The sequence below is a fragment of the Aegilops tauschii genome, chromosome 3, assembly GCF_002575655.3.
Source record: "Aegilops tauschii subsp. strangulata cultivar AL8/78 chromosome 3, Aet v6.0, whole genome shotgun sequence".
Classification (NCBI taxonomy): Eukaryota; Viridiplantae; Streptophyta; class Magnoliopsida; order Poales; family Poaceae; genus Aegilops; species Aegilops tauschii.
The window spans coordinates 157,437,197-157,446,829 of record NC_053037.3 but is presented as its reverse complement, the minus strand read 5'-3'; the positions used below and the strand labels follow the sequence as shown (position 1 = coordinate 157,446,829).

Below are 9,633 nucleotides of genomic sequence, written 5' to 3'. Positions count from 1 at the left end.
TCTCGTTGGTTGCGGCGGTCCGGTTCATCAGCTCGAAAAGCATCATTGTATGTGAAGGTGCTCCTCCATATCTAGGTATGACAACCATTTCCTTCTTTCTTTAGTGTTGCCTTGATGGCGGCGGAGGACGATGGTGAGCGACGTTTCAGCGTGGCACAAGATTCTGTCATAGTGAAATTTTAATTTTGCTTATTGCAGAGTCTTTGATGCAATATTGCAAGACATTTATGTGTGTCTCTTGTAATGACCATATGTGTACTATTTGTAATCTACTCCCTTCATCCCATAAGTGTCAAAAATTCTCTTATATTATGGGACAAAGGAAGTATTTGTTTAATCAAATATATGTTGTTATTTCAAAAAAATATACACGTGGGTCGTTGGATCTTTAATGCATGACCCAAATTGACCAAGTGACAGCTCATACCAAATGTCTCTCGCCGGCTCCAGCCAGGCTAACCAGGGTCATGTTATAACAGTCAAACATAACTATCCCTAATGTTTAGACGCCTTCCACCGTTGCCGCGCCGGGAACCGAACCGCCATGGGGAAACATACTTGTCGTCGCCAATCCGGCGACCGCCCCCAGCCCCGTCGCCACTCTGTGCTCGTACCCGTCGGCCAAGAAAACTGTTGCGGAAGCTCGAAACGCCACCACCAATTCGAACAGCCCCCCCCCCCCAGATGGTCGCGCTGCAGCATCGTCGGTCGTCGAGCTTTTTTAGCGGTCGGGCGTCGTCCAATCTACCGACCAGAGCACCGCCGAATCGCTAGCCCCATTTGGAGCTCCGGACCTCTCAACCGTTGGATTTCATGTTCAATTACTTTTCAAATTTTTGGGCTCCAGTTTTTGAGCATATGAAAAAGCAACATCAGCCACGGGAAAATATCATGTGCTATCGACTCTTTACGTGATACTGTGATATAGACTCCTAAGCGGCTGGATCTCAGATCTGATGATTCCCGGAAGGTCTTGAACATTTTACAAAAAAAACATCCAAGAGTCTCAAAATTGCGCGTAGATACAACAACTTCTCAGATGTCGTCGGATCTAAGATCCAACGGCTCCAAAAGCCTGTGTCACGGCATCACCTACGGGCCAGTAGCACCTGATATTTTTTAGCAGCCACGATGCTCAAACACCTTCTCTTCTGGCCTATAACTGTTTTTGCTTCACTAAGTTTTACGTCATCTGTTGAAGATGCTTTAAGACTCTAGAGTAGAAGTAGCGGGATACACTATAGCTGGCCAAATGGGCCGGGCTAACCAGGCCGACTCGTGAGCACGCCGGCACGGCACGGGCTAAACGGGGCCGTGCTTGGGCTGCTAGCCTGAGCACGCGGGCCGGCATGGCATGGCCCGATTACGGTTTATTTATTTTTCTATACATCTCTATATGACCCAACAGGTAAAAATAGGCTAAAAAACGCCTAGTGCGTCAAATAGCAGACGAACTAGCAGGTCTGGCGTGAGGGTGGGCCGCCCCTATTAGTAGATGGCCGTGCCTGGGTTGCGACCTCTGGCCGGCACGGCACGACGCGGCTATTAGTCGTGCCGTCGTGGGCCGTGCCGTGCCAGGCACGTTTAGACTACTCACAATGGGAGTAACACAGGTAGTAACATCACACATATCTAGATAAAATAGATGATGTGACAAGTAATAAATGAAGAAAGAGTGGAAAGTGGTAACATAGCTAGTTACTACTAGTAGTAGTAGTAACATCACACATATCAAGGCAAGATGTGTCTATAGCCTAATAAATGAAGTGCTTCATGTTACCACACATATGTTACTCCCCACTGTAGAGGTAGTAACATAGAGTAGTAACATCGACAGAGGTAGTAACATAGACTAGTAACATGTCGATGTTACTACTCTATGTTACTACCCATTGTGTCTAGTCTTACCGCGGCCAGGTATGAGATACACCAAGGAAAAAAAACTCCAACAAAACCAACTAAACAGACTCAAACGAGTCTTCTAGCACAGCCATTGGTTGTTCCCGCTGATCACAGCCTTTCTTTTTTCCCGCTAATCACAGCCTTTGATTTGTTGTTTAGACTATAGGAATAGCGCCAACCACGTCAAAAAAAAAAAAGAGCGCCAATCCGACAAGTATCGGATTGGATTAGAAATTGTGCCTGTCCCAAGCGTGAGGAGAAAACAAATCAGATCTCGATCCCAACTTTCCCCGACCTTCGCTGCCCTAGTTCTCGATTCCCTCTTTCCCCGATCTTCCCCGCCCTAGTTTCCGATCCCTAGTTTCCCCGATCTCGATTCTCGGAGTTTTCGCGCACCTCGTCGAACATGGCAGCGATCATGGCGGCGCGCGGGCAGAGGCAGGTGCAAGATTTCGACTTCTTCGTGGTGGTCGACTTCGAGGCGACGTGCGTGAAAGACGCGCGGATCTTTCCGCAGGAAATCATTGAGTTCCCCGCCGTGCTCGTCGACGGCGCCACCGGCCGCATCGAGTCCGCGTTTCGCAGGTACGTTCGTCCAAAACATCACCCTGTGCTGACCCAATTTTGCAGGGAACTCACCGGCATCCGGCAGGAGGACGTGGACGGCGGCGTGGAACTCGGCGAGGCGCTCTGGATGCACGACTCCTGGCTGAAGGCGGCGACGGCGGGGGCAGGGAGCTTGGCCGTCGTGACATGGGGAGATTGGGATTGCCGCACCATGCTCGAGTCCGAGTGCCGCTTCAAGGGGATCGAGAAGCCCTCCTACTTCGATCGCTGGATCAACCTGAGGGTCCCCTTCCAGGCGGCGCTCGGCGGCGGAGGGCGGGTCACCCTTCAGGAGGCGGTCCGGGCGGCGGGACTGGACTGGGAGGGCCGCCTGCACTGCGGGTTGGACGACGCGCGCAAGACGGCGCGGCTTCTTGTTGAGCTCATGCTGCGCGGGGTCAAGATGACCATCACCGGCTCGCTGGCGTCGCCGCCGCCGATCCATCAGAAGCAGCAGCTCCCGCAGCTTCTCCCAAGCTCTTGCGCTGGCGCCATCGCTGCCGATCCAGCAGAAGCTGCAGCAGCAGACGCAGCTTCTCACAATCCCTTGCGGTGGCTCATCTGCGCTGGTGCCGCCGACGATCCAGCAGAAGAAGCAGCAGCAGCAGCCGCACCAGCCACACATGATAAGCCCCTGCGGTGGCTCGCCTGGGACGTGCTTCTGCTACTGCAGGGTACCGACCAGAGGAGGCGTGGTGTCCGTGCCAGGGCCGATGCAGGGGAAGTGCTTCTTCGGCTGTGGCAACTGGACGCCGGCCATGGGACCCGTTTGCCCCTACTTCGTATGGACCAACTGAATGAACCACCCATGGCAGGCACCAGAATCAGTGTAGCTCAGCTGTTAGTGTAAATCGTGCTAGCCATCAGAACCAGAGCTTAGCTCGGCTGATTCTAGCCAGTCTAGGTGTGAATTGGTCTCTGCAATCGAATGTATTTGGTGTCTGAATTAGTATTATTATCAATAGAAATTCTTTTTAGTTATGTCCCTTCTCCTGATCTCTTCCTCTCTCCGGCACCTTGACGCTCCTCGTAATCACACCCATTTCTCTGCACACGCACTGTCGATTTAGATAGATCTGCCGCTCATATGCGTGTCTGTAGGATCATTTCGTAATTTATGTTTCCAGAACACGCAAGATGAAGGATGCCTGGATCCCTATTTTGAATATTCTTTTTGTAGACATCACGCTAATTTTATCTTGTTGCGAATGTGAAGCCCGTGCTGGCAGAGTAGCTTGAGATGGACGTCTAGCGTTTATATGCTGCCAAATCAGTCACTGTCTGTATAGAGAGACTCAATTGCGCTTAAGAAATTCGGTTAGAATCGATAAATCATTCTCTGCCCCATGGAAATGTGAAACTATCAAAGTGTTGGTGAGTCTTGCCTTGGATTGTGATGCCTTAAAACTACTTGATGTGATAATTGCACAGGATGCTGAGCATTGGTGGCATGTCAAATACCTTAAGGTGTCATGTAGGGGGCCAAAGGTTGTTCATTCATATCCTTAGCACTTGTTCCATTTGTATGCTTTGGTGATATGCCTCAGTTGCAAATTCCATGTCTGAATTCAGCATAACTAAAGAGGCCCTCCTTCAAATCTGTTTGTTTTTATGTTTCACAAATAAGAACATGTTAACATTTTAAACGTTCTAATATGTATTCTTCAATGTTTCAGGGTTTCAGATCTTTTGTATGGACAGCTGTCTCATATCAAATGAAGGACATCATGAAGCTGTCACCCTCAACATCACAGTTTTTGGTCTCTGCTGCATTTCTCCCTTGGAGCATAAAACCTATATATGGGTAATGTTACCTTTTGTTTGTTGCTTTATATGAAGCGAAACTTACCAACAATCTAACCTTGGTTGATGCAAAATAATCATTCTTCTCGTTGGCCTATATCTTGGGATATAGATATTTTAACTAACTTCTTTGTTTCCAAATGTCATGAGTCTTACATCTCAGTTTTCAGAATTACGCTTTTTTCAGGCATAAGCTTAGGTATTGTTTGATATTGGCGTCCATGACAACACAAGTTTATTACTGGACTTTTAAGGAGCTACTAGAGATACATAATTATTCCACCAGAGCTAAACTTTTTTTTTCAATTTCTGACTAATTACAGTTTACCGTGAATAGAACCTATCACTAACAATCTGAACATAGTTTGTAAGCAAGTTATCTTAAAAGAAAATTGATTAACAAGAACAGTTCATTTGTAGACATGGGCACATGACAGTAACATGGAAATGCAAAAAGGAACACATCACAGAAATTATTTCCCACATCTGTTGGTTCAATAGCTTTGTTGCTGCAAATTAAGGCATTCAACGGTTCTAGTACGTAGGCCCGTGTAATATCAAACTCATAATCGGTATTCTAGCTAGTGTCCATGATCTATGGTTGTCCTAGTACTCTCCTGTCCACAGAGTTGCGCTGCTTTTTGGCAGTGCTGTTGTTGTATGCATTAGTATGTTGCATCAAGCCAGTGGCAGTTCGGTTGCAGCCAGCTGGCTGGCAAGGAGGCCAAGGACATAGGTGCATCATAGGCCTGTAGCAGAAGACGGTCATGTGTCAGACAAGGATTTGCAGCACCAAGGAAACGGGAGGAAGGACAGCAAGTCTAGGATTAAAGGAGTCCAACCATGAGGAGTTTGTATCGTGCTAGGAAAAGTCAAAGATCTAAGCATCCCCTATATAGAGATGGCATGTATCTATGTTTCAGGAAGAAACGACCAATCTTTTCTCTCTGAAATAATCTCTCATCCAACCTATGTCTACCAATATCTTGCAGCATTGCCATCTGGCTATGTTCAGTACGTTAGTTATCCTGTTGTGGATAAAGGTTCACAACGTGTTGCTAACAGCTGTAAAACATCCATATATGGCTTGGTACATGCATTACTGGACATGTTGTTGAACGCCCAATAAAAAAAATCCTGGTTTTATTTACTTACCCATATATCAATTGTACTTGCAGGATTGTGTCGGACTGTATTCCAATTAAGCAGAGGAAGCGTGTACCCTATTTGATCATTTCTAGTGGTCTTTCTCTATTTCCATGGCTTATCATTGGGCTGTCAGAACATTTGAGGAGCTCAAGCAATCTTTGTATGCTAATGTTGATTGTACAGAACTTGGGATCTGCCATGGCAGATGTTGTTATAGATGCAATGATTGCAGAGGCAGTTCGATCAGCAGGGTGAGTAATTTGGTGCATCTTGTCTCACCTTGTATAGCAAGTACTCCAATACAATGCTTTGAAACCTGAATTATTCCCTTTTCAGGCCAAAATTTGCTGGTGATCTCCAGTCATTATCTTGGTCATCAATGGCTGTAGGGGGGATATTTGGGAGCTTATTGGAGGATACGCATTGTCCAATCTCCCAATAAATGCTATTGATATTATTTTCTCTGCTCTTCCACTGTTCCAACTAGTTACATGTGTTTTCGTTAAGGAATCTCCAAAAGGATTTGAAAGCACGACAGATAACGCCGCACATGATCATGCTGATGGTCAGAATATTGATAGTGCTTTTGCTGGACAAGGCTCAGGTGAATCTTTTAAATATGAGGGTGAAAGGGTGCTCGTAAAAAGAGAAAAAGGAGATCATTATCCAAACGATCTGAAGCTCATGAGAAGCACAATAAATCAGTTAATTTATACCCATCTCTGAAATCAGCCTTAGTCAGTTTATGCACTGCTTTTAAGCAGCCAGCAATTATGCGGTAATTAACCCTGCAATTTCATTTTCTCTGATGTTTGCCTCTTGCACTGAAGAGCCTAACCGGCAACTTCCTTTTTTCTTTTCTCTAGACCTAAGGCATGGTTTTTCATTTCAAATGCAGCAGTTACAAATATCTCAACGGTCATGTTCTATTATCAAACGGAGGTTCTACATCTGGAGGCATCCTTCCTAGGGACTGCAAGTGTGATTGGGTGGTTCAATCTAATGCTTGGCACATATATCTACAACCGCTACTTAAAGCATAAAAAACTCAGGAATATTCTTATGTAAGTCATTTTTTCAAACTGTTTATCTTCTGCAAATGTCAAAACACTATCTATATTAGTGCCATAGCTTGTTTAAAGGAAGTTGAAATATTATGTATATATGCTTAATGTACTAACTGAAACTTTCTATAAACTTTTGTGTAAGTTGGCTGTCCATGATTCGAATGAGTTGCACTAAATTTTGATCTTGGTATTTTTGGTATAAGCCATTTATTGATCACCTTTTGGTCAGTGTTTTAGTGAGTGTATGCTCTTTTATTAATGTTGTTAAAAAACTGACATAATTCTTGGGGCGTAATTGGCTACAATGCAAATCTATTCACTTTTTTAAAGTTATTAGGTATACTTACATGTGCCACCTTTAATAATTGCTGTCCTTATTTTACAGGTTTGCACATGTTGGCCTTGCGATAATTACTGTACTGGACATTTTACTGGTGTCAAGATTACATATTCAGCATGGAATAGCAGACAAATACATGGTGCTGTGGGGCTCTGCTTTGGCCGATGCAATCAACCAATTCAAGTATATCCTCTAGCTGTCATTTCTTTCATACTCCTGTGAACTACTCCCTCCGTCCCATAATATAAGATCATTTTACAAGCTAACATAGCTTTGCAAAATGATCTTATATTATGGGACGGAGGGAGTAGATTGCAAACCATAAACTGAGTGATCTGTTTGACCTGTAGTTTAGAGAACCAGTTGAGATGCGTTTCTGTTATACATGCTAAGTTGCTGCCCAGAGTTACTGATCCTTCATTGACTAATCTTGTATTTAGAAGATTTTAGTGTTGTGGTAACTCATTAGGCACCAACTTAAACTTTTTTATTTCAACTAAATCTAGACAGATACTCCAGGCATACTCTTATTTTATTTTATTTCCCTTTATTTGGGCGAGTGTCAATCAAGTGGCGCTCATGAATGCTTCCTGAGCTCATGGTTCAGTGTGACCTGTCTGTCATTAATTGCTTTAGATCACTGTATGTTCTTTTTCGCAACGGAGGAAATTCTTCACTTTTACCCAGTATGATAATTGACATTGGCTAGTAGGTTCATACTGTTCTCTTAATCAAAATTGCAAAAGAGCAACCGGAAAAATGAAGAAATTGTTCAATCTATCCAGTATGAATCCATTATTGCACTCATGGCTGAAGATCAGACATCTTATGTACACATCTACACAATAGTGTTTCTAACTTTATTATTTACATTTGGTAGGATGATGCCGTTCCTAATCCTCTCAGGACAGCTTTGCCCGCCTGGAATCGAGGGCACACTGTTTGCTCTGTTCATGTCCATTAACAACCTCAGTTCGACATTAGGTTCATTCCTTGGAGCTGCATTGACGTCAGCTTTGAACATCTCGTCGGTACAGTTTGACAATCTGGCGCTTGGCCTAGCTGTTCAGCTGATGGGAACTCTCTTACCTATTGGATTTTTGTTTCTGATTCCAAGGGACGTTACAGGACTAACATCGGGTTACAGACCTGATCATCATTTTTTCTGGACTGGTCTGGTCTGTATTCCCTAGTCTTACTCATACATGCATATAGAGAAAGCAAATTGAAGCCAGCAGGAAGGTAGCTCAGTTTTGTTGAAATATGTATACAGCCATATACTCCCTCTGTTCTGAATTACTTGTCGCAGGTATGGATGTATCTAGATGTATTTTAGTTCTAGATACATCCATTTCTGTGACGAGTAATTTGGAACGGAGGGAGTACTAGAATGAGAGGAAGAGTACAATAGCTGACATTATAAAGCGTTAAGCAATGGCGAAACTGTGTAGCAAATGTACTTGCGCGAACATGTGTTACATGGAAAGTGTTATTGTTTATTATTAAGCTTTTGATCTGTCTGTTTATCTACCTACGTCCTATCTATCTATCTCTTTCTCTATATCTAATATTAAAATCTCTACCTTCAGCACTGTGACCCAGTATGTATTTACACTATCAAATTGAGCAGTGAATTGATGTATATATTCGTTATGCTTGCAAGTGTAAATTACTTATTGATTGCGCTAGAAATACAAATAAATTGCTATCGAAAATTCGAGTATATTACCAAAAATTTGAATCAAATAGTATGTTGCTGAAATTGGTAGGCTATAATAATTTTGATTGTACAACATCTACATATGGGAAGCAATCTCACCATCTCGATGCAAGAGGTGAGCTGAATCAAATTTGTCCCATTCCATTTTTCCAACCAAACACAAGAACGGAAACCATTCCATTTTGTAGCTTCAACCAAGCATAGGAATGAAACCAATCCGTTTCGCCATGAAATTCCATTTGGTTCCTCGTCCAAACACACCCTTGGTTGTCTCTCCCAGCACCCACACACATATGCACGATCTATCAGGATGAAATAGAAGAAATCCTAGACACACTCGGCAGCACAAGTGTTGAATCGGGAGACGGGTACCTTCATACAGCAGCCTCCTTTCTGTCTTGTTTCCTGCGTGAGTGTGTGTCTCAGATGTGGCGGCTCACTCGGGACAAGGGAAGAGGGGCTCCTCTTCTAGGTCAGCACCTCTCATGGGCTTGGGCCCAAGAGACAGATCTTGATGGGCTAGGGCCCATACCGGTTCAACACTCCCCCTCAAGATGGATGGTAGATATCTATCATCCTCATCTTGTCACACGCCAAGTTACAGTCCTTTGTTCCCAGTCCCCTTTGTCAAGCAATCTGCAAACTGCTGCCCAGAGCTGACATGAGTAAGGCTGATGATCCCAGCATCAAGTTTCTCTTTAATGAAGAAACGATCAATTTTCACATGCTTCGTCCTATCATGTTGAACTGGGTTATTAGCAATGGCTATAGCTGACTGATTGTCACACCACACCCTTAAGGGTCCCTTCCTCAAAAGTTTCAACTCGCATAGTAGGTGCTTCACCCAGAGCATATCACACAACCCTTGAGATAATGCTCTATATTCAGCTTCTGCTGTTGATCTAGACACAACAGTCTGTTTCTTGCTTCTCCATGACACCAAATTTCCTCCCACAAACACACAGTAGCCTGAAGTTGATCGTCTATCATCTTGACAGCTAGCCCAATCAGAGTCACTATAGCCATCCACCTCAAGATGTCCACTC

At 44.2% G+C, this 9,633-nt stretch overlaps 2 pseudogenes; both read left to right on the top strand.

The window, feature by feature from the left end:
* The first annotated feature begins 2,090 nt into the window (after positions 1-2,090).
* Positions 2,091-3,489, top strand: LOC109777339 (uncharacterized; annotated as a pseudogene).
* Positions 3,490-3,890: 401 nt separating this feature from the next.
* LOC109777338 (probable folate-biopterin transporter 4) lies at positions 3,891-8,393 on the top strand (annotated as a pseudogene).
* Positions 8,394-9,633: the final 1,240 nt, after the last annotated feature.